The sequence below is a fragment of the Camelus ferus genome, chromosome 15 (genome assembly GCF_009834535.1).
Source record: "Camelus ferus isolate YT-003-E chromosome 15, BCGSAC_Cfer_1.0, whole genome shotgun sequence".
Classification (NCBI taxonomy): domain Eukaryota; kingdom Metazoa; phylum Chordata; class Mammalia; order Artiodactyla; family Camelidae; genus Camelus; species Camelus ferus.
The window spans coordinates 2,903,996-2,928,360 of record NC_045710.1 but is presented as its reverse complement, the minus strand read 5'-3'; positions in this window follow the sequence as shown (position 1 = coordinate 2,928,360).

The window sequence follows — 24,365 nt, the reverse complement described above, 5'->3', positions numbered from 1 at the left end:
AATTACTTTTCCCCTAAAATCAGGAACAAAATGAAGTCTTATCTCCCCACTTTTATTCAACATTGTACTGAAAGTTCTAACCAGTGCAGTAATTGTGTGGGAGGGGGAAGGGAGACAAAAAAGATGGATGGAAAAATTTTAAAAACATACACATTGGAAAGGAAAAAATAAAATTGTCTTTATTCACAGATGACATCAGTGTAGAATATCCCCAGGGACAAAACTAGAAATAACAATGAGTTAAGCAGGTTTGAACCACGAGACTGATACCATGTCTACATATGAGCAACAGACAATCTGAAAGTGGAATTAAGAATGCTAGTCCTTTCAAAGTAACTTAATGAAGAAAACAATAATTAGAAATAAATTAAGCAAAGAGAGAGCAAGATTTGTACATTACAATTTATAAAACATCATGGAGAGAAACTTCAAAATGCATAAAATAAAAGGAGACAACTTCTATGGTGGCGAATCAGAAGGCACAATATTATTAGAATAGCAATTCTTCTGCAAAAGAGCTACAGAGTCAATGCAATACATTTTTTAAAATCGTCTAGTGCTTATATATATATATATATAAATTAAAAAGGCTGTTTTAAAAAATCTATATGGACATACTTGGGACTTAGAATATTAGAAACAATTATTATAAAGAAGAACACAGTTGAAGGGCATGCCCTACCCAGCTTCAAATGTGTTATGAAGCTACAGTAATCAGAACAGTGCTGTACTGTCATGAGAATGAGCATACAGATCAATGCAAGAAAATTAAAGGCTCAGAAAGAAACCCTTGCATTTAAAGTTAATGATGAAGGTACCAAAACAATCCAACAAAAGATAAGTTTTTCCAAAAACGGTGCTGGGGAAATTGGACATCTGTATCTTAAAAAAGAAAATGAATTCAGTTTTCACCTTACATAGTTAAAAAAGTAACTCAAAGGGGATCATAGATCTAAATATAAGAATGCAAACTATAAAACTTCTAGAAGGAAAAATAGGAGAACATTTTCATGACCTTGAATTAGGCAAAAACTTCTTAGACAAGTTATCAAAGGCAAGAAGTATAGAAATGAGTGATTGGACTTTATTAAAATTGAAAAAAATAAAAAAAGAACTCCTGCAGTTCAGAGGACTGTATTAAAACAATGAAAAGACAGGCCATGTACTTTATCTTAGTCCCTTGGTGCTGCGGTAACAAAATGCCACAGACTGGGCGGCTTAAGCAGTAGATGTTTATTGCTCACAATCCGGAAGCTGGGAAATCCAGCATCAAGGCCCCAGCAGATTGTGTGTCTGGGGAGGGCCCACTTCCTAGGTCTCACTGTACCTTCACATGACGGAAGGGGTGAAGGGGTTCCTTGGGGTCTCTTTTATAAAGAAACCAATTCCATTAACGAGGGCTCCGTTCTCATAAAATAATCATCATCCAAAGACCTGCATTCCTAACACCACCAAATCAGGGGACAACGTTAATACACTAATAAATTTCGAGGGGGAACAAACTTCAGATCATAGAAGCCTGGGGAACAAACATGAATATTGTTATAGATTGAATTACATTACCCCCAAAATTCATATGTAACATATGCATTACTTGCAGTGCTTCAGAATGTGACCTTTTTTGGAAATAGGACCCTCAAAGATCTAATCAAGTTAAAATATGGCCATTGGAGTGAACCCTACTTCAGTATGACTGACATCCGTGTAAAAAGCAGAAATTTGGACACAGACACACACAGACGGAAGAGAGTGCGAAGAAACGCAGGGAGAAGATGGCTGTTTGGAAGCCCAGGAGCGAAGTCAGGAGAAGCTTCTCGCTTGCGGCCCTCAGAAAGAAGCAGCCTGCAGACACTCTGCGTTTAGATTTCCAGTCTCCAGAGCACCGAGGCAATGCATTTCTGTTGTTCAAGCCGCTCCTTTGCGGTGCTTTGCAACGGCAGCCCTGGGAGGCATAACAGGCATGTCATATACTAGACAAAAGTCTCGCGTGCAGAAAATGTAAACAATGCTACCTCATTTCAAAGAATATAAACAACAAAAATAAAAACGGGGCAAAAGTGGGCACAAAGAGGTGCTCAACACAGTCAGGCACTGGGGAAGTTTAATTTAAAACCACAGGGAGTTACCTCCACACCTACTGGAATGGCGGTAAGAAAAAGGCCAACAAAGCAAGTGTTGGTGGAGAGATTCAAAGCCTCAGACATTTCTGGAGGAATGTAAAACGGTTTAACTACTTTGGAAATAGTTTCTCAAAAAGCTAAACATAAATATAAGATCCATCACAGCAAGTCTATTTCAAGAATCTACTGAATGAGGATCTACATCCACAAATATTCACGGCAGCATAATTTGTCATAGCTGAAGAGTGGAGACCTTCCAGATTTCCATCAACTGGTAAAAGGACGAGCACAATAGGATGTGCCCATACAACGGAACACTATCTGCGTCAAAGAAATAACACGCTGACACGGAGGTAAGCCTCGAACCCGTCTCGACAGCTGGGCTCTTACTCGTGACCTTGCCTTGACGCCTGAGCTGGTGTGAGGGTCCTGCCGGCCCTCCTGGCTCTGATTTTTCATCCAGGACGTGGGACATACTGATGCCCAAGGCTCATTTTTTTTTTTTTAAGGGAATGAAGGAAAATCTTCGATCTAGTAAACAGGGATAATCGCCTTCTTAACAGGGGGTGCAACAGTGCTTCAAGTTTCTGCCTCAGGATCAAACGTCCATCTCATAAATGTGTATCCCAGCTTTTGTAATTCACCTCTGCCAGTTTTAGTCCTAGTAGAATGTGCCCAGGTTTTAATTAATTGTCACAGTGACTTTACACTGTTGTATATCTCAGAGCAGCTGACATTTAAGAGCGTTTTCTGCATAATATTTTATTGTAATAGTCCCTTTACCAATAAATACGGGAAAGGACAGTATACAATTATTATGAGGTGCTTTCCAAACAACCCTAAGCCGTTAATAAGATGAAAATATATTTAAATCAATGGTCCAATAAAATATGCAGCCAGGGTTTGTGTGCTATACTTTTTGCTGCACATTACATCACAAGGTAATTACAGCGTGATGCAACGTGACTGCAACCGAATTCAGTAATGAGGTTTTCTACTTCACGGTTTTATGTACAGAAAAAGATTCTTGGTCAAATCGATACGTGTGTTTATTAAATAAATTAAGGAAAGATTGGGGAATGGTTATTGCTGTTGTGTTCTCTTATTCTATTTACATAAAGATCACAAACCTTTCATTAAATATCATTTTGATATAAAAATCATTTCCTCTTTACATTAAAAGTAAAATAAATGTAGCGAGCATGCCCCCGAAGGCCCAAATTCAGTGACACACCCGTGGGCACCTCTCTGTGCTGCCACTGCTCAGAGAAGCAGACCAGGCTAGCTTTCTGCTTGTCCTCAATGTGCTGCTTCAGTTTTCCAAACAAAATTTAAGAGCATCTCCAAGGGCTGCTTTTCAGTCTTGGCCAAAGCAAACGAGAGAGAAGTGAGAAGGTGTTTCCTCTGTAGAAAAATCGCCAGTGCATGCGGCACATCCTCCACGAGGGGGAGAGGGGAGAGTCGAGCAGCATAACTGAGGCGCTGAGTGAGGGCTCCAACCGGGCCTCGGGCGCAGCCCCCGGACAGGGTGCGATGCTCTGTGCGGGAGGCTCAGGTGAGACCCTCTGGCTGCACGTCTCCGACTTGCCAGCCTGCGACCTTCAGTAAGTCATGTCCTCTGCGAACCTGAGTCCACATCTGCATGAAGTGATGCTACCTACATGGCAGGTTGTGAGGGCTCGAGACAGTGTTAAACTCCGGGAACGTGAGTGGCACATAAGATTATCTCACGTGGGCAGAAGAACTGGGAAGATATTGAGCAGAGGTGATCTGCTCTGAATGCCTCATCTGTACCAAAATACATAAAGTGTTATTAAAAATAAACAACTTACATAGCACAGGGAATTATATTTAATATCTTATAATAACCTTTAATGAAAAAGAATATGAAAACGAATATATGTATGTATATGCATGACGGGGACACTGTGCTGTGCACCAGAAATTCACACATTGTAACTGAACTATAATTCAATGAAATAAACAAATAAGCAACTTATAAATAAATTCATTTCACACAGCATGACATTTCAGTATTTGAGGTTACGATATCTTTGAGACATGAGTTTCCATTTGTAAATGGCAGATAATTGGACATCAAAATCAATTTGGAAAAGTTTTGTTTATGAAACCATACTTCTTACCAAGCACCACTCCAGGAGCTGCAGTCCAGGCTCCAAGTACATAATTTCTCACTCTTACAACCACTTTCCAAGGCCAGCATTTTATCCCCATTTTACAGGCCGGAAGAACAGGATCAAAGAGTCTGAAATACTTGATAAGCAACAGGTTCCAGAGCTAAGACTAAACCCCAGGTCTCCGAGCAGAGTGACTTCCTTCCAAAGAGCGCAGTGTGGACAGGGGGATAAATCACCACCTCCACAGGGGGAAGCCTGACTCAGCCCCAGCCTGGCGGTGAAGACCAGCACCGACAGTGATGAGTCCTGTTGACCATGAGCCCCCCGGAGACGATGCGATGAAAAAGGCACTCTCTGTCTGTGGTCGTCCTCCTCCAGACCACACCCCCAGTCTGATCATAACAAAACATCAGACCAACCCCAATTATGGGACATTCTACAAAATACTCCGCTGGTACACTCTACAAAATACTCAAAACTGGGTGAAGGTTATCAAAAACGGGAATGTCTGAGAACTTTACTTGGTCTAAAAATCCTAAGGAGACATTACATCTGCCTGCAGTGTGAGATCCTGAAGCAGGGAAAAGAACATCAGGTAAAAACGAGGGAAATATGAGACAACTGTGGACTTTAGTTAATAACAATGTGTCAACATCAGCTTATTAATTGTAACAAAAGCACCGAGCTAGTAAGGCATTAATAATAGGAAAAACTGGGTTTGGGGCATAGACGGAATCGCAGCACTCTTTTCAGTATTTTCCTAGAAATCTGAAACTGTTCTAATTTTTTTTTTAAGTTTATTAAAACAAAACCCAACTTAGAATAGGAAGAATATCTATTGCATCACTAGCTGGAGTCTCACTGTTGCCGGGTAGTCTATGATCATTATGTTAAAAAAAAAAGTGAAGGTTAATTTGCCTGAGATGTAAAGATGCTTGGCCTGGGATTAAGAAAGCGAAGGATCTTTTTGAGGTTGAGCTGGTGCTAAGGTCCCCTTTACTCTGCAGCCTGTGCAGCTGGACAGGGCATTTCAGAAATTCCTTGGCAAAGACAGCGTGACATGATGCTCATCCCCCCTCACTGTTGTCTCCTCCGCATCCAACAGAGGGGCTGGAGCCTCACAGATGATGGAGGAAGAAAATAATGATGGGGTGAATGAACTAAAGCAACATCAAGTCAACCGAATGATTAAAACGAAAGAAAACCACCACCTCCAAGCAGAAAATAATCAACCCAATGAAAAGAAATCAAAGATGTTATTTGGCACATTGACAACAGAACATCACCCAGTGGACAGATCGTTTCATCTCTTCAGTTTTTGTCTGGGCATTTGACAGGAGTGGGCTGTGTTCCCCTAATGCTCTAAGCACTGTTTCCTTGCTGATCTTCAATTCAGTGATGCATTTAAATCCATCCCACCCAAACCCTCATTCCTGCACCAGCAGCATAAAGTAAATTTTCTTTCAAAATAGCCTGGGCTGAAACGGTCCTTGTCTTTAGAATAATGTGAAATAAAAATGTAAAACATACATTTTGAAAGAAAGGGGATGCATGAGGAAGACTGAGTGGCCTGAGATGGTAGCACTATTTTCAGGTAAATGGACGAAAATCACTGCTGTTGTGCCGTCCTCTTCCCGTGTGACATTTTTCTTCTACTTGGAATTGGCTATTACATGCAAGTAAACAGGAGTGTCCGCAACATGCCAGAGCGATTTCCTGCTGCAAAAACCAGTGCTCGTTCTTTACAAAGATGTTGGACTTCATTTTAATGCTCCCTAAATTATAGTCTGCTGCAAAATTGCACACTGAGACTTTTCTGTGTGTGAAGAAGACCTATTATCATACATACAAAGCCACAAGGCAGCGACTGCTGATTCTTTAATAATTCAGATGCATGCATTGACTTCGAATAAACACTGGGGACAACAGAGAAGGACGACCCTGTGGACTGTGTTTATTACGGCCAATGGCGTATAACCTCCTCCTCTCTTTGCTGTGTCATTATGTGATGAATCTGCCTCGTTTGTTTGTTTTAGTTAAAATGCAGATATGTCTAAGAATAGAGTTCATAGAACTTCCTTACTGCAAGCCTGAACCAGATTCTTTGACCAACGTTTGTGAAGGTCTAAGATGGGTGGTCCTGCAAATATCAAAATATCACACATAAGAAAGGAAAGAAGAAAAACATGCATTTTCTACCCGGTGCTCACACCCCACTCTCACCGAGTGCAGGGAAAGGGGGCTCTCAGTGGAGTGCCCGCACTGACAGCCAACGAATATACTCTTCCAAGGGGGCTTTAGGTTCTAACTCTTTTTTCTTCTAATTTATTTTTATAAATTATCAAAGCAAGCCCATGCTAAGCACACACACACACACAGATAACGATGAAGACCAGACAGCCTCCACTCTCAGAGGAGACCCACACAGCCAGTGTTAACTACGTGTTTCTAGGAACCTTCTGTGCTAATATTAAAAACATCTATATAAATGTTGACATGGATATAGGTATGCGTCATTTCCTGTGGCTTCCATACGCAAATTCGCAGACTGAGCGACTTAAAGCAACAGACACTCACTCTCTCTCAGTTCTGGAGCCAGAAGTCTGGAATCAAGATGTCAGGGGGCCCATGTTCTCTCCGAAGGCTGGATGGCGAGGGCGGGTGTCCTTCCTTGCCTCCTCCAGGTTACAGTGCTCCAGGTGCATCCTGGCTTGCGGCACGGCACCCAGTGGCTGCCCCTGTCTTCATGGCTGCCTCCCCTGTGTCTCTGTGTGGCCCCGCTCTCTCTCTGCCTTTCTGTCATGAGGGCACCAGTCGTCGGGTGTAAGATCCACCCTAAACCTAGGATGACCTCATCTGCAGACACTTAATTTCACGACTTCTGCGAAGGGCCAAGGGCTCAGAACAGGAGCATCCTTGGTGGGGGCACAGTTCGCCCACTACAAGGAATACGTGTGCGCGTATGACCACACCTAGAGAGAGAAATCTATTGCTCCGGTCAGATTCCCAGCAGGAAACAAGCGGAACCCTCAAATCAGGGTCCTCTGAGGGGGATTTCCCGCAGGTCTGCCTGCAGAGGTCTAGGTGGGACAGAGGGAATCCCGACAGGCCGGGTCGGCCGCTGAGGCTGCCGTCAGCCCGGGGCCACGGGGCCGAGGGTGGGAGCCCAGGGAGGGGCGGCAGGGACGCTCGGACCTCCCGCCTCCGGCTCAGCCCTCTCTTCTCCGGCAGGACCCCCCCCCCCACACACACACACACCGGGCCCACGCGCCCGGCAGCCCGAGGGCAGGCCCCCCGCCCCCGCAGGCCGGCCTCCCGGGCCCAAGCTCCGAGCGCGTGAAGGGAGCGAGCGGCTCTGGAGATGTGAACGGAGTGCTCGGAGCAGGAAAACAAACAAACACAGATTCAGGGATTTTTTTTTTTTTTTTTTCCTGCACGAATGAGATTATTCTACAAATACGGCTGCATAAGTCTTCTTCCCCGTAGGGCTACGTGCTGGGTGTAGTTCTTTAAAGACACGTGGTGGTCCTCCTCCGTTTTCACAAATCTCAGTGCAGTTTACTGCACTGGTCTCGTGCTAATGGACACCCAGGCCTTCCCCGCTCTTTTCCAGGGACAGGAAGTCCGCAGTGAGTACGTTTCTGGACACGTGTCGCTGTGAAGGCAGGCGAGTAAAGCCCCGAGGTAGACGCCGCGGGGGCAGCTGCGCCTCGGCGCGCACAGCCCTCCCCGGGGGCGCTTCGCAGGCGCCGCGCCGCCGGCAGACGCTTCACAGGCCTTCGCTGTGAGCCTGAGCTCTTATTCAGCTCATTCTTCCCCCTGCAGTCGCCTTTCTTTCCCTCCCGCAGGATGGGCCGCAGTCCAGCAACAGTGCCGCGGAGGGGGAAGGGGGCTCCGCAGGCGGTGAGGCCTTCGGCCCAGGTCGCAGCTGTGACGTTCACTTGCTGTGTGCTCACGGCAAGGTACTGTACCTCTCTGAGCCTTCCTTTCCTATAAACTCTGCCTCAACCGACCTTAGAGGACTGTGAAAAGCATGAAATCATGTACAGGAACAGGTTTTAAATGTTGCCATTCTGATGCCTTTTTAAAGTACAGTTAAGACCTACTCTTCTGAGAAAATGGGTGCCGTTAGGGAAGTTTTCATTTACGTTCCCCTAATAATTATTGAATTTACTGTATTTCTTTGTATTAGATTTCTGGTTTAAAATTTAGATCAAAACCTAAAAATGTTCATAATAATTGATAACTCTAGGTAGAAAATGATGAATATGTAAGTAGAGAAGTATTCTGTTCCTAAAACGTTATGTGCATTTTCCCCAAGGGGCGTGTGTGTGTGTGTGTGTGTGTGTGTTTGTGTGTGTGTGTCTATGTAAAGCTCATCAAAAGGATATTTAAATTTATACTAGGAATAGAAAACTTGCACAATGTTTCTCATCTATCTGGGACAAAATTTTCCTCTTTAACTGGATAACATACGTGAAGAGGAAACTTTGAGTCTCAGGGAGCTCATCTGGAAAACGGGTTCATAACAGTTACCCGACTACCCTATTTCACAATCCCAAAACTTCTGAGGGTCACAGTACCGGCTTGCTGTCGGAACGGAGCAAGAAACCTATGGAGTCTGATGTAGGAACTCCATCTGGGTGGCAATTTCACGAGGCGATGCCGAGGGACCGCGTGGAACCACACCGTTAGCTCACTCGCCTGCTGCCTGTGCACGGGCGCGGTTCTTGGCTGTGGTTTCTGCCTTCTCTGCCTTTCAGGAGAGACCAGCACATGCAAGACGTAAACCAGCAAGGTGGGAGGATAATTATTGCTCCGAAAGGCCAGGGATGAGAGGTCAGAAAGGCAAGGTTTGGAACAATTTGTTATTAAAGTTGTCTAGAGCCACTGTCACATTCAAAAGGCATTTAGATAGATTTTAAACGACCAGATATTTCTGAATTACTCAGAATTTTTTTAAGTTGAAAATTTTTTTGCCCTTGGATTTTGGAATGAGGATTTCATGTTTACTCAGCCCAAAAAGTAATGTGGAGACAGCATTTTGTTATGTAAACAACAATTGAAGATAATATCATGGTCTACTCACACATCACAGAATAGAAATTAAACACATCATCACAGTGAAAATCAGGTCCCATCTGTATGTCGGCTAAGAAAAATGGTGGGTGTATCTGGCGATATTCTGTTCTGGCTTCTTTGAGCTTTGCTAGTGAAAGACAATGATATATTGTGCTTTGCATGTTTGGTTAAATCGCTGTATATTATAGTTTGTCTACTCTGTCACCAAACATAATACATGTTAAACAGATGTAATTCCGTAGTGGAGTGCCAAAATCAGGTCTCCTTCATGCTATAAATTATTTTTCCTGTACAGAAAACACTTAACTTTTTGCCCCAAGCCAGTAAATTTGTATTTGTTTATTTTATTTGCCCTAAAATTTGTGTGAGTCTCTCCCGTGAATAAAGAGGTGGAGTTTCACTGAGTCGTCCTGTTCATCCATTTTCTAAGAATTTAAATGGAATCAAGGACACTCAACACTAAAGTCTCACTGAATTAACTGAGTTTCCCTTTGCCAATTCCTGTGTCACACTGCACCCCCCAAATATCTGAGGGTCACCTTTAGTTTTGACTTGACAATGTACATTCTCTGAGAAAGGCAACTTCTGGTGGGAGAAGGCTGAGGGAACATGCTAGTAGGTTGCACATCTGGAGAAATACTATTTAGAGCGCTTCTTTCTTTTAGCTTCTAGAAAGAGAACAGTTTGGGAAGCAGGAGATGGATTGTGACTGAGCAGGACCCTCTGGGACCTTCCCTGGACAGAGCCCTCTGTGTCCTCTGCCTGCCTGTTGTTTGTGCAAGAACTCTAATCAAAAGAATAAATTTAAGCAGAGAAATGACAAAATGCAGAAGCAAAGGAAAACACTCAGACAAGACCAAATACTAGTAGTTTAACTATGAAGCAAAGCAACATGTGCACCCATGTTAGTTTTCTTGCCTCAGCTTAACTCCCCCCCATCATCCCCCCTGGATCTGCTGGGGGCCCCTGCCCACAGGTTGCTCTGGTGGCAGCTCGGGACCAGTCACAAGGCTGGCAGGAAGGACGGTACAGCACAGCTGCCCCACTGCTGACGCTCCCCGTGGCCCGCAGATCACGCGTGGGCACGGTTGTGACTGCTAGGTGACAGCGGGGACAGCTGGGGGGCTGCCGCTCCGGGACCAGGCCGTGCCCCTCCCAGCGTGCGCTTACTGATGCCTCACCTCACCTTGCTAGGCACAGTGTACCCCACAGATCAGCTGACTCCAGTTTTCCCTCTTCAGCCGTGGTGCACTGTGCTGCAGGCACCGGCGACCTAGGAAATACTGGTATAAAAGACAAAGCTGAAGAGATAAACGCAAGATGAAAATAAACAGTCGGAGAGGAGAGGAGATAGAGTCAGGTTTTTCTCCCCCAAGATCGTGGACCATTCACTTTAGTTAACTGCTTATAAATCGTTTGGCATACTTTACTGTGTTCAGGACAGAAAAACACATCTTGAGTTGAGAAACAATCCTATTGGCTTTGTAAGGCTTTGCATGTTTTGAAATTGGCCCAGAGGGAGAACACCCCATTCTAAATCTCGGCCACACCTGTCCTCAAGCTCTGGCGGGTGTGCTGTCATAGCCCTAAGTGAACTAACTTGACTTTGCGTACAGTCCTGCTCTTCTTAGATTCCGTGTGCGTTGGGCTGAGGTAGATGACGTCTGTCTCACGGTCTCAGGATGCTGGTGGGTCATGGTTTCAGGGGTTTTAGGGGCATAACTCTGTCTCCTTCCTGCTTTGCACTTCAGACAGAGCCAGGTGAGAGGTCAGAGAACGACCCTGAGTTTCTTACTCGCACCTTTCTTCCTAGTCCATTAACCAGGCAGTGGGACCCTTGTTTAGATGCCCAGGAACATCTCCAAAAATTGATAAATTTCTGAGGCCTTTATGGACAAGACCTCTGTTAGAATAACTCATATCTGTTACTGAACTTGTAAATTAGTTATTTTTGATTAATATGCGAATTAAGAATTTGCTGTTAAAAAGGTATAAATATCTCTCATTGCCTAAAGTGATTAGAATAAGTAATTACTTAAACATGATAATTTTGATGTTAAATAATTACTATAGGAGAAAAAGGAAGAAGACACAAATACGCTTGATGTAATTTCAGCTGTTGAACCGAGTGACAACATTTGATGCTGTTTGTATAAACATGTACATATGCTTTGGGAGACTTATTACTTGCTTCTCCTTTTATACAAGTCATTTCAATTTTCATTTTATTGCCAATCTAGAATAGTAATTTTGCTCTCCTCAAAGATCTTTCTTTTAAAGAAAATATAAACTATTTCACAGTATTTCTCATGTAACTGCACCTCTTTCTAATGTTTCTTGGCTGATTAGCTTTAAGTAGCTGTTATGACTTGGTGTGACGCGCGGCGCTGAGGCTGAAGCGTGGAATCAGGCTTCAGAGAACCCCGGACCATTTGCAAATTATTCTGGGTCATTATGGTGACCACCAGAGTACAGAATTTTGCCCTTCCTTGTACACAGTTACCTCCAACTTTCATGTAACTTCCTTTTTGACCGTGTAACCTTATTTGTTAGAGAAAAATCTTTGATTCACACCCCGTAATAATAAAAGTATGTACATTTATTTTTAAAATAAATGCATGTACTATTACTATGAGCTAATGTTTTAAAATCAATTTTCCTATGAGTCCAGGCTTTGATGTTCCTACTTTTACTCTGTGTCCGTACCTTTACCGTGTTTTGGTCTATTGACCTGAATTATTTAACATTTAGTCTCAGTTTACTTAGACTGTAAAACAAAACATAATTTCTAGGTTTTAACTGTTCATTCATCCTTCCAACGATGCATTACACGTACACGTCTTTATACGACACCGCGTAGGGTGAAGCATAAGACGGGTAACTGGGGCTACGGATCCGTAAGTGAGTCTTGCTGCTGGCTGTGGTTTTAGGTGGTCGCTGTCTGCCCTGGGGCTGGAACAGAACCGAGCATGGGATGCAAGGGATGTGGGCTCCATCCAACTCCCACTGAGGACTCTGCAACACCGTTACATTTCTCTGTTAATTAATAGAAAATAATATGACCTGTACATCCTACTACCAGCCACTCTGTGATGTATACAGCAGGACAGATGAGAACGGGGATGCGAGGTTTCCGTCCCTCTGGGTCCTGGGATCCCATCCTTCCCTGTGCACAACTCAAGTGTCAAATATGGTATTTGGTTCCGGATCAGAGTACCAGTCTCAACAGTAAATTGAATATTAATAAAGAGAGACTTTTTAAATTTTTAAATAAAGCTTAATAGAATTGTGAAGTTAATATACAGTGGGGCGCCCTGCACATGTCAGAAGTGGGCCCACATGCACTCAGGGACCCCGTGCTCCCGGACAGCAGGCAGGCTCCGTTCTCCCGATCCCGCCAGCCTGGACCATTTCTCCTAAAGCCTCATGGCTGTTTATGCTACCTCGTTCATGACATTGCTTCCTTTTTCAAAAATAATAGCTAATATGCAATAATGGCTACTCAAATAGTCATTTCATATCCTCCTATGATCTGGTGGCTCCTAAGTTTAGAAATTTTCTCCCGTTTCTGTCTGCATCACCATGGCACCCAACTGAAAATCATGTACCAGGAAGGTTCTTAGCAAACACCAAAAAGTGAGTGATCTGAATCTTCCGGTGACTATTATAGCAAGATAAGACAGCAGGTTTGAGGCCCTCTGTGGAAGGATGTGACTAAGAAAAAGAAAAAAAAGGAGATTTAGATTTTTCAATGCTGAGGGAAACCCTGAGCCCAGATTCGTGATTTATATCTAGAAACTCTGATTAGCAGTTAGTTGATGTAGATCGTTTATTCTCATGCTTCTCTGTGACATGTTAATAGAGGCTTGTTCAATTCAAATGGAAGAGATTATGAACCACATTTGGATGCATGGAAGTGATTTTTCTGGATCAAGACAGAAAAACATGAGTGAGTACCTTGAATACTATTTATCTCATTGTGTATTTAAGTCTAGAATAGCACACAGTGAAGTCTCGGAAGCCTGCTGCACGCAGGTTGAGTCCCTGACCTACCTTCTGTGTCCGTGTGAAGTTGGTTAAGTTCCTCCTCCACTCTCCACCTCAGTTTGCTCCTCTGTGAACTGGGACCATACATGCCAACTATCGAGTGTGCCTGTCAGCTTTGTGATGAGTGCTGAGGACCTGGTACATCACAGGTGTTTGTAATCACCGGTTTCCCTCTGATTTTCAAGTCTACCAAACTCTCAACAAATCACACAAAAGATCTTTGAACCAGATCTTTGAGAAAGAACAAGAGAACTTGTCACCAAAATGATTCCATTAAAAAATATTTTTTAAAGAGCATTGGCAAGGAAGTTTAAGAGAACAATTCAAGAGTTTTGTGCATATAGTTTTTCTACGGTGGAAGAATTCCAAACCCTGGAGAGGAGGACTGTCCCTACAGGAATCCTTGGAGAAATGCACAAAAGAGCAGACGAGAGACACACACTTGAAAGGTGCTTTCCTGGGATTTGCTGCCTCCCCCACTAGTGTTGGTCAAACGTGGTAACACTTGTGAATTTCTCCATTTCTAAAAGCAAAACCTGTCAAGTGGTTCACGAGTTGAAATACTGAGATCAGTGGGCGAAGAATCAGAAGGAATCTTACTACCTAAAGGGAGTTTAGGCAAAGCACGCACACAGCGTTTACACGCTCAGCTGGAAGGGCAGCAGTGGTCACCTATGAAGTCAGATTGAGTATATCTGAGTTTTTACAGTTTTTTCCTATCTCTCTTCTATCTCATTCACCCAGTAATAGATGCAGCCTAGTGAACGGAAACCCTACAAATGCCTAGACTCTGCAAGGGAAAACAGTCCTTGTCAAAGGCCACGTGAAATATCTGGGAGAGAATTTGCTGCCTTAGTACATTTCTGCTGATGAGAAAGGGGACTGGGACACGGAGCAGGCATTTCTCGTTTAGTTTGACCCTCTTACCTATATCTTTGGTTCTCAAAGTGTGGTCCCTGGACACATTGAAACGTGAGTTACCACAGTTGCTTTCACAGCACGCAGCTCCGGGACTGGGGGACCAGCAGGCAAAGCCCAGCCTGGGATGGTTTCCACGTCGCTCTCCGTGACTCCTTGACTTTTACTGTGGAGTCTCGACATGCACTTCTAGATGGGTGGTGGGCGTGGGTGTAGACGCGGGCACTAGACACAGAGATACAGATCTGGGTCCCAGCTTCACATTAGTTACGCGTCTTGGGAAACGGAGCCCTGCTCGAGCTGCCGTAACGGAAGTGGACTCGGCCGCACGCGGAGTAAGACCTATAAAGGCTGCTTCCCTTCCCCCCATCTCCCGGCTCTCCCTCAGTCCTCCAGCTCCCCCGCACCCTCAGCTGGCGGTGGCTGTGTCACTGCATTGGAGATGAGGATGCAGCTCGGAGGTCTCCCAGGTGGAGGCATCTCACCTTCACCGATGCTCTTGTTTCGGACAAGAAAGCCAAGGCTCCAGGGATGCTCTTCCGACTCTCCGCTCCCCCGGGGAACTCCAAGCAGAGGCTGGTACTGCCGCTCTCTCTGTACTTAGACGTCGTGATGAAGTGGACAGTAAATCTAGGTGAACAAAGGTGAGGGTCTAATTCTGTTCTCAGGCTCCAGGCTGGTTACTTTGCGTAATGACTGAAACGCTTTCCACATCCTTAAGGGAATGAACTCTCTGAGTACCTCTTTCTAAAAACAAACGAAAACCACTTACACTGTTATTCAGAGAAGAGTGATTATATTAAAATATTAGTCAGTCTACACTATGAAAAATCTTTGATGCTTTCTAAAAAATTTTTTTCTTAAATGGAAGTTTTTTCCACCAAGCTTAATGAATAGAATGAGAAATCTAATTCACTTTTCCATCTCCAGATACTTGCCTCATATGTGGCATATAATAGATGCTCATACAATTCTTAACTGGATGATGGAACAAATAAATATGGAATAAAGCAGCCATTTTTATTTTTTATTTTATTTTTTTAACATTTTTATTGATTTATAATAATTTTACAATGTTGTGTCAAATTCCAGTGTAGAGCACAATTTTTCAGTTATATATGAACATATATATATTCATTGTCACATTTTTTTCTGTGAGCTACCATAAGATCTTGTGTATATTTCCCTGTGCTACACAGTATAATCTTGTTTATCTATTCTACATTTTGAAGTCCCAGTCTGTCCCTTCTCACCCTCTAAAGCAGCCATTGTTATGAGCTGAGTCTCAGTGTCTAAGTACCACCCACATAAGGCTTCCTGTCATCTCATCCCTAAGGGAAAGGGTGTTATTTGATTCGACGTTCCAACTATGTAATCCACTATATAATCCACATAGACTTCTAAGCAAATAAATGTCAAAATATAGCGATACATGTGTCAAAAATAGTATTTGTGAGGCAATGAAACAATACAGATGGTGTGATTTATTTTTTCACAGAGAGTCAAAAAATTCTTCCACCTGAAAATGAACTTGAAGCTTGGTTTTGAAGGGTGAGTGTGAGCTGAGCGGGGCCACGGGTGGAAGGCTCTCCGGGGCCAGGAAGGGCTTGCACGGGGCTCAGAGGCTGGCCCCAGTGGGCGTCCTGCATCCCTCCTGCTGTGCTCTTTGAATGGACAGCAGTGGCTTCATTTCTGGAATCAAACATAATAAGTGCATTTCTTCTCATACATTCTAAGGGGAGTGTCACATGGACCCAATACGGTACTTACCCAAAGCCATCTTCTGAACGTTTCCTTGGATACTGTGTTCCTATGCCCTCCAAGAAACCAATCTTGAGTGAACTCATCAAGTCCTTCTGAGTGCACACACAGCTCCTTAAGCAAACTGGGCTACCTTAGTTTCAGTAATAAACTGCTCAATGTTCTCTTCCCTCCCAGCACTGCTGTGAGCTTTTCTGTGATTGTATTAAACACAGTAGTTCCAGAACACCTTCCACTGTAGTCACTGCTGTTAAAGAAGGAGCTGCTCACAGAGGTACCCAGACTCGCAATAATTTATCTCAAAATCAACATTGAATTATTAGACTAATGATGGTCAGTGTGGTGAGGAAAGAAGCAGATGTAAGCCAGACTAAGAGAAAACCTGAAGCCTGGAAACCCCACCTGTGAGGTCGTCTTGTGGCATCCAGCTTGTTGTGGTGCCGCCTGCAGACCTGCCTGGCGTCATCCCTGCTGCAGAAAAATGTGTCACAGCTCAGTGTCACAGCTCAGTTGTGACAGTAACCCGGATCCAGGCGAGAGACCAAGCAGCACTCGGAGAGTTGCAGAACTCAGGTTTACTACAGCAGGACCAGGGGAGTCAACACTCTGAGCTCTGGACCCCAGCTGTAGGTTTACACCAGCTTTTATAGGCTGCCGGTTTACACGTTGCAACATCATAAAAGTTGACTAATTAGGAACAAGCTTTGTAGAAATAACCAATCAGGAATGAGGGAAATGGACCAATCAAGAGTGACAGAAATAACCAATCAGGAGTGAGCTCCATGCAAATAAAGTCCTACGAATGGACCAATCAGGAGTGAGGGAAATGGACCAATTAGGAGTGAAAGAAATAACCGATCAGGAGTGAGCTCAGGGAACCAATAGAATTTTAGGGGTAAGTTCCACTTTCCTAGAAGTAAGCCGTTTGCGAGGCAAAAAGTGAGATAGAGCCTCTGGGCCAGGGAACCGGAAGGTGCTGGCAGGAGAGTAGTGGCCCTGCCTGGGGGTCCTGCCGGTCTTTTCTATGGGGCTTCCTAGCTCATCACAATAAAATATCCCCGTGGAAACACATGGTCGCACGCCCCTCAGACCAGGGAACAGGGGATAGCTCCTTGTTCCATTTGCACGTCTTTTGATAGAGGAGACTTGCAGAGGTTTTTATCACATTTAGAATTTGGGGAGATATTGTTACAACACTCAGTGCAAACATCATACAACACAGAAAGCCTTTCTCATGAAGATCTGCACTAAAACCAGGGACTGTGCCGTGATAGGCCATAGGTGGGCTAACCGGTCGGCTAGACGGCGTCCCTGTAATGATAAGAGCTCGCAGCAAGTGACCAACCCTGCTGCTCGTGGAGTGCTGTCTGCCCCGGACAACGGGCCAAGCAGGCTCTTTGAATCTCGTTTGTGTAACGCCCTCTGAAGTAAACATTACCTTCTCCGTTTCAACGGGGAGCTTAGAAAACACGGGCTAACTTTTTGAAATGCCAGTTAGTAAGGGAAAGAGCCGCGATTCAGGCTCAGGGGGCGGCAAAGCTCTGTCCTCCGGGGCGCACTCGCGTTCGGACGGCGTCCCGCGCGCCGGCAGCAGCTCCTCGGCCTTCTTTCCTCTTGGCACTTGTCCTGGGCCGCGTGCGTATCTTGGGTCCTGTATCACCTAACCACTCTGAGCCCCAGTTTCCTCGTTAAAAGAAGGCTAATATTTCTCCCTGCACAGACTTTTCTGAAAGTTAAACGTGTCTCGTCTGCAGAGAGCCCAGGGCAGGTACTGTGGTTTCTTCTCTTTCTTAGGATGTGGCCGTTACCAAAATCCACTCAAAGGGATGTACGTCTTGGGTTTGTCGTTGCTGTTTTTAGTTCTTTTGTGCTGCTGCTTGTGATGGTTGAGGGACCACCGCCTTCCAGGTAACACACGGGGTTCTGGCTGCAGGACGATGGATGGGGAGCAGCCTGTGAGTCCGGGTGCACGGCCCGCGCCAGGTCCTCCGCGGGCGGGGGTCTGTGAGGTCACGGGGAGGGCCGTGCGTCTGCAGGCTCGCCTCGGGGGAGTGTGGCCCTGACTGTGCACGACCTCCTTTCCTCGCTGCATCGCCTCTCGCTCCTGCTTGCTTAGCGCTCAGCCCTCACACAGGTTCGTAAGGCACGCTCACTGGGGCGTTCCAGTGCATGGAAAGGGCCTCCTCTGACTCTTATTTTTTAAAACCGTATTATTGGTTTATAAAGTACACAAAGATGACAAGAGTTGGATCTACTGCGTTAAGTACGCAGAAAGCAACACCTACCCAGCCATTCCTTGCCGGCTGTGCTAGCTTAGAGCTTCCACCTATGTGTTGTAGACACGATTGTTAGGACTTTTAAAGAATGAGTCTGGGCTGCACAGAATTGCTAAAAAAATCGACGGCTTTCTCAGATGCACCTTTCCCACCATGGTTCCCGTGGTTCCATCCACATATCACTGTTTTCCGTGTGCCGTTAAAGCTGCTCTCTGATTCCCAGCACTGGAGCCGGGGCCCCGGGGAGGCCCTCCTCCCGGGCGAGCACTCATGGCCGCAAGCGCCAGCCCGGCCGCCGTCGGGCCGCAGCCCAGCGCCCTCCAGATGTTAATCATCCGGCAGCAAGCTGCTTATCTAGCCTTGAGAGAGAGTTCGCAGGGAGCGAGATAACAGAGTTGATTTTGCTAGAATAAAAGCTCTCAAACGTAAACATTCCGAAAGCCTTGTATATATGCGTCTATTTTTCTTTAACCTAAGATTGCAAACAGGCAAACATTTCTTGGGGAGTCTTGATAATGCAAGGGTGGTTTGCAGAGTAGAAAGGATTTTTCGTGTTACCATGGGGACACCTGAGTATGAAAAAAATGTAACCTTTCCCTCCCCTTAGCTCTTAAGTGCAGGGATCAGAGCCTTTTATCTGGGGCCATTTATTTACCTCTTATAAGAAAAAGCACAGCCTGCCTCGTTCTCTTTCTTGGCGATTTTAGGAAAGGCAGTATCTTTGCAGAGACAGGACGGCAAGCTTTTAACAGCAATGGCTTTAATGGACCCGGCTGGGCTCCAGCCCTGCCCCTCGCCCACCTCGGTCCCCAGGCTGGGGCAGATAGACCTGCATGCAAATCCTGCCCCCACTGCTTCTCAGAAGGGCTTCTGTGACCCTGCCTGCCTTGCAACTGAGAAAACATTTGTCAAGGGTCCAACACAAGGAGGTGAACTGTCTCTGAATGCAAGTCAGTACAAACCAAGTGCCTTTTGACTCAGTGTAGACCTCAGCAGGTGACACACTCACCCTGGATCTGAGTCAAAAGAATCTGACCCTTTAGAAGAGTTTCTCACTTACACAGCAGAAAATGCCCCTCCCATCCCCACCTCAGGAACAAAGAGGGCAGTTCCAGCCGGGAACCTCCTTAGAGGCAGGCGTCAGGGCACTTCTGTGTCCTGCTGAAGTCCGAGCATCACAGCCCTTCTGAGGGAACGTCGAACATCTTAGGAGACCTGGTGACTTGCCCAAGAAACAGCCAAAATTGACCTTAATGTTCAGATCTGTTTAATAAAATGAATCTGAATTTATGCATGAGGAATTAGGGACCTGAGGTTGAGAAGTTTCATTCAAAAAACATCTAGGGAGAATCTGTCTGTAGAGGAAACAGAAAACAGCCAGGAAATGTGGCCCCCACCCCAACAGTGAGCAAAAAGCTGATAAACGACAGAGAGAGAACTCTGAGTCCACTGCAGGGCTGACAAGCCCCACCGAGGAGGGACGGGCCCACAGCCCCGCTTACCTTCCGCAGAGCTTGGAGCTCAAAGAAGCTGACGTGATGAAAGCATCCAACTCGTCATCCCTGTCCTAATGTCCGTGTGGGCCAGGGTCACAGCGCAGAGTAGCTGGCACCCCAGACCCCGGTGGGCCTCACTCAGGTGCGCCCTCTGGTGTCCCAGGCGTGCAGGTGCTGACTGGCTGCTGCTGAGAGGGGGCTGAGCCCCTTCCCCTCTCAGAAATCCCCAGGGTCCTGAGGTGCGGGGGAGGAGCAGGAAGACCTCCAGACGCAGAGAGTGGCAAGCATTTGCTGCTTCTGGGGAGGGTCAGATGCAAAGCTGTCTGTCCTTGGGGAGGGGGACCGGACCCTGTGCTGGTACAACGGGATGGGCTCCGTCCAGCCAAGCTGTCCGCAGATGTGAGCCCAGCACCAAGCACACGCAGCACCAGCCCACCCCTGGGGAGGGCCAAGGGCAGCACGGGGCCGCTTGGGGGTGCGCTCACTGGGGGCAGCTAGTGCTGAGATGGGGCAGCCATCCCGGGAGGTAACCTGTGGATGCTCCCCCAGCGCCCCCACTCCAAGCACCCCCAGTGGTGCATGGTTTTCTCTGACCTCGTTGACTTTTGTTTTTCCAATTTTTTTTTAACATTTTCTCTCCTTTCTCCTTTCCTAGTGACATCCCCCTGAATCTTGTGGGTGCCTGACACCCACCCCACCACCACTGGACGTGCTCCCTGAGTACCATCCAGTCTCAGGGCGCCAAGGATGGAAACCCCTCTCTTCTCCAAATGGTCTTCACATGCAGAGTCCAATTAACTACGCTTCTGGGTTCACTGCACTTCGTCCTGTTACAGAGAAGCAGGTGTTAGCTGGCTATGCAGCTCTGTAGACACAGTAACACACGCCACGTCCTCAGACACACGCACGACTGACGGCGTGGTGTCCTCCCAGCCATGTTAACCCTGCGTCACTGAGGGAGCATATTTCATAATGATGGTTATTTTCCATACAGTGTACTTGGCCTGATTTGAAAATTTATGTACGAGCTTTGCCTCAGTGGGAAGTTGCTAGGATGTACTTTTTTTTTCTTTACTTTTTGGAGGTGTCTCTTGCTAAAATCATTTAATGATTTTTTAAAAATTTAGTCAGATTCTATTTGTCTTTTCACTGCTGTGTTTTGTCTGTTATGTTTAGATTAATGGTTTGGATTTATATCCACCGTCCTCTTTGGCACCACCTCTCACACTTGCCCAGTGTTTCTTTTTATCTCCTCTCTCACCATTTTGGGGCTATTTTTTTACTCACTCTTTTGTTTTCCTTCTTTGAATTTGGGAGCTGTACCCTCCCTTTCTCTTCTTTTAGCACTTAATCTGGAATTTACACACTGTGTCCCTAACTTGTCGAGCATAAAATGTGTGGGTGTCTTTATCTTCCTTCCCAAAACAGAGAAATCCTAGACCATTTTAGTTCCTTCTATTCCTTTCCTGACTATATCGTCTGTTTTGTGTCTTTTATCTACATTATATTTTTAACCTGATAAAATATGGTTGTTACTTTTGTATGTCAAAGCTTATTTACATTTATTTAAATTAAATAACACTTAAACATGTTAAAGTACATATTTATCACATTCTTTGCTCCTTATTCCTTCTAGTAGCTTAGAAACTTCATCTGAGATCTCTGTCCTTCTACGTGAAACATAACCTTTAAAATTTCATTTAAAGCAGATCTGCTAGTGGTGAATTCTCCCATTTTTTGTTTGCCTTGGAAGTATTATTTTTTTAAATTTTTGTTCTCATTCTTGAATTAGGTCGTAGAATTATCGGTGGAGAGTTGCTTTTTCTTAACACATGGAAGATGTCCCACTGCAGTCTGTTTCATTGTGGATATTGAGAATTGGGCCAGTGTCACTGTTTCTCCTTTTGCAGATTTTTATTGTTTTTGTATGCCAGGCTGCTTTCAAGAGGTTCTCTTTGCCTCTAGTTTTCTGCATTTCAGTGAGACTGCATCTAAGGGTGAAAATTAGCTTCCCCTTTGGGGGCAGGGCACAGTGCAGGTTTAGGGGAGTTTGCTTTTAACTTGTCCTCACAAGGAGCCCAGCTTTACGTGAGATGCTCTGACTCCCGCGCTGGCCTCTGTCTTCTGCCCCTCACTCCTCCTATAGTGAGAAAAGTAAACTCAAATTCGCTGGGGTTCGCAGTGGGCTTAGTCATTGCTTGGACTCATTCTGAGCCCCCTCTTCTCTTGGACTACGGGCTCCCTTCATCTCCTGTAGGTGAGGAATCTGTTGATTGCCCAGGGCTGCGAGTTTCATAGCCTTGATGGTTCTCAGATCACTTCCCGAGCTACCTGGGTTCAGGTCCTGGTTACCTTCCTCTCTTACCTTTCTCTGTATCTCCGTGAAAGTGCCCTGAGGGTCTCCCTCTCCTTGCTCCAGAGGGAGAACTCAGCATCACACACGCCGCGCCCGAGGTCTTGTGGGTCTTCAGTGCTTTCCTGTTGCCTACAGGGTAGACGCTGGGCTCCCTGGTTCAAGCCACAGCCCCGTTCTCCTCTGCTCACTCCTGCACAGACCGTGGCTCAGCCGCGCGCAGGGCGCTGCTCCGGGGCTGTCCGCGCCACGCCCGGGCCTCTGCGCGCTGCGTCCTCGCAGAAGGCTGCCCACTCTCAGCGCGGCCCCCAGGCTAGACCTCACCTGCCCTGCCCTGCAGGGCCTCTGTTCCTGCCTTCCGTTTGCTCTGACATGAGGACATTTGATCGTGTTTTCCTGCCTGGAATTCTCTCCCACAAGATATTTGCTGAGATCCCCCTTTGCTCAAGTAGAGCCTTCTCCGCAATAGTGTAAGTGGTGGCCCGCTTGCCGCGCTCCGTGCCCCACTCCTGCCCGCCCTTGCCGTTCCTGATTTACGGCTTGCACACCTGCACGCTGCGCAGCCCGCAGCTGGAGCTGTAACTGCATGTGGGGACAGTCCACGGATTTAACTAAGCTGCGGCTCGGGTTCTCGTTCCTTAGGTGGGTCTCTACATTAGAACAAACGCCTCGTTGTGTCCTAGTCAAAACGACAAAGTCTATAAACCACCCCACCCCATTAAAAAAGGTACATACGCACTTGGAAATTTCGCAAGACACAGAAAGGCACAAAAAAGGACAAAAATAATTACCCCAACTCACTACTCACAGGCAACCATTCCTTTCTAGAATTTCTGTAACATTGATTTATGATCCTTTTAGTGCTTAGAGTTATCATTTTATCTAAAGATTTGTGCTTCCTGCTTTTTTCCATACACACACCACATATATTTTCTCTGCAGCTGTAAACTCTTTACAAATATATTTTAAAATTTCTCCACATTGCTCCATTAAATGGAAACCTCAAACTATACCTAAACCCTCCCGCGCAGTTGTAACCATAGGCTGCTTCCAACAGTTTATTAATCTGCATGAAACTGAGATGTACATTTTTGCATAATTTTTCCTGTGTTTGTATTTGTCTTATAGCAGAGTCACATATAAGTATAATTATCAAGCTAAGGGCCATAAATTCTTTAAGTTTCTTTGTATATTACCAATTTTTGAAAAATTATCTTTTAAATGAGGAAAACTCCCGTAGCCATGAACTATACCACTGATTCCATTTCCCTTTTGCAAGAACGAGCTGTTTTATTTGTATTTATATGGGTGAAATTATTAATACTCTTAGTTTATTCACACAAGAGAAAGGATCAAAAGAGAGTTTAATATTACTGCCTTGCCTCCTGAATTGTCTAGAGTGGTGAAGTCTAGGGCAATTAATCCCCAAAATGCCACAGTAACTGTCATTATAGCTACGGAGTCTCTGTCGCCTTCTCCTACCTTAATGTTGTTTAGCCAACAGTGTTAATCTTAGTTTTTCAAGCTCTTTAAACACCGCAGAGCTAGATAAATTTAAAGTTAATATCCTAGTCTATGAATTTATTACCTTCTATATAATCTCTCTCTATACATTCTATATAATCAGTAATTTATAGTTAGCATTTTTTTTTTTTTTATCAATAGGTATCCCTGACCTTTTGATTCAACAGAAACGATTCTGTTTTTCAGCTGTCCTCATTTCTAGGACATGACCCGCAGAAAGAGAGTGCAAGCTGCTCTGAGATGTGTTCTGCTGTACGGTGATCACAGCTGAGTGGGCATTAGTTAATGGCCTTTATTACCAAAGCTGTAATATATCATAAACAAGCATAATTAGCTGGGGTTAGCTGGTGCCTTCCCAGTAGTTCCTGAGAGTCATCTGTCTTCTTTTCTTTACATGAGTTAAATACAGTTGTGGCAGATCTGAGTCTGGATCATCACTAGCTGCCTGTCCCAGGGCAAACGGGGCTGACTTGTAATCAATAGAAAATAAAGAGTAAAAGCTATGGAAGTCAGAAAAAGGCAGCATTTCTATAAATTACATCAGAAAAAAAAGCCAAAGCGTAAGTTAGTTCCATTTTGGATAATGCGCAGCGAAAGCTTGTTGTGAATAGCCAAACATGATTTAATCCTCACTTGATTTATATGGTTAA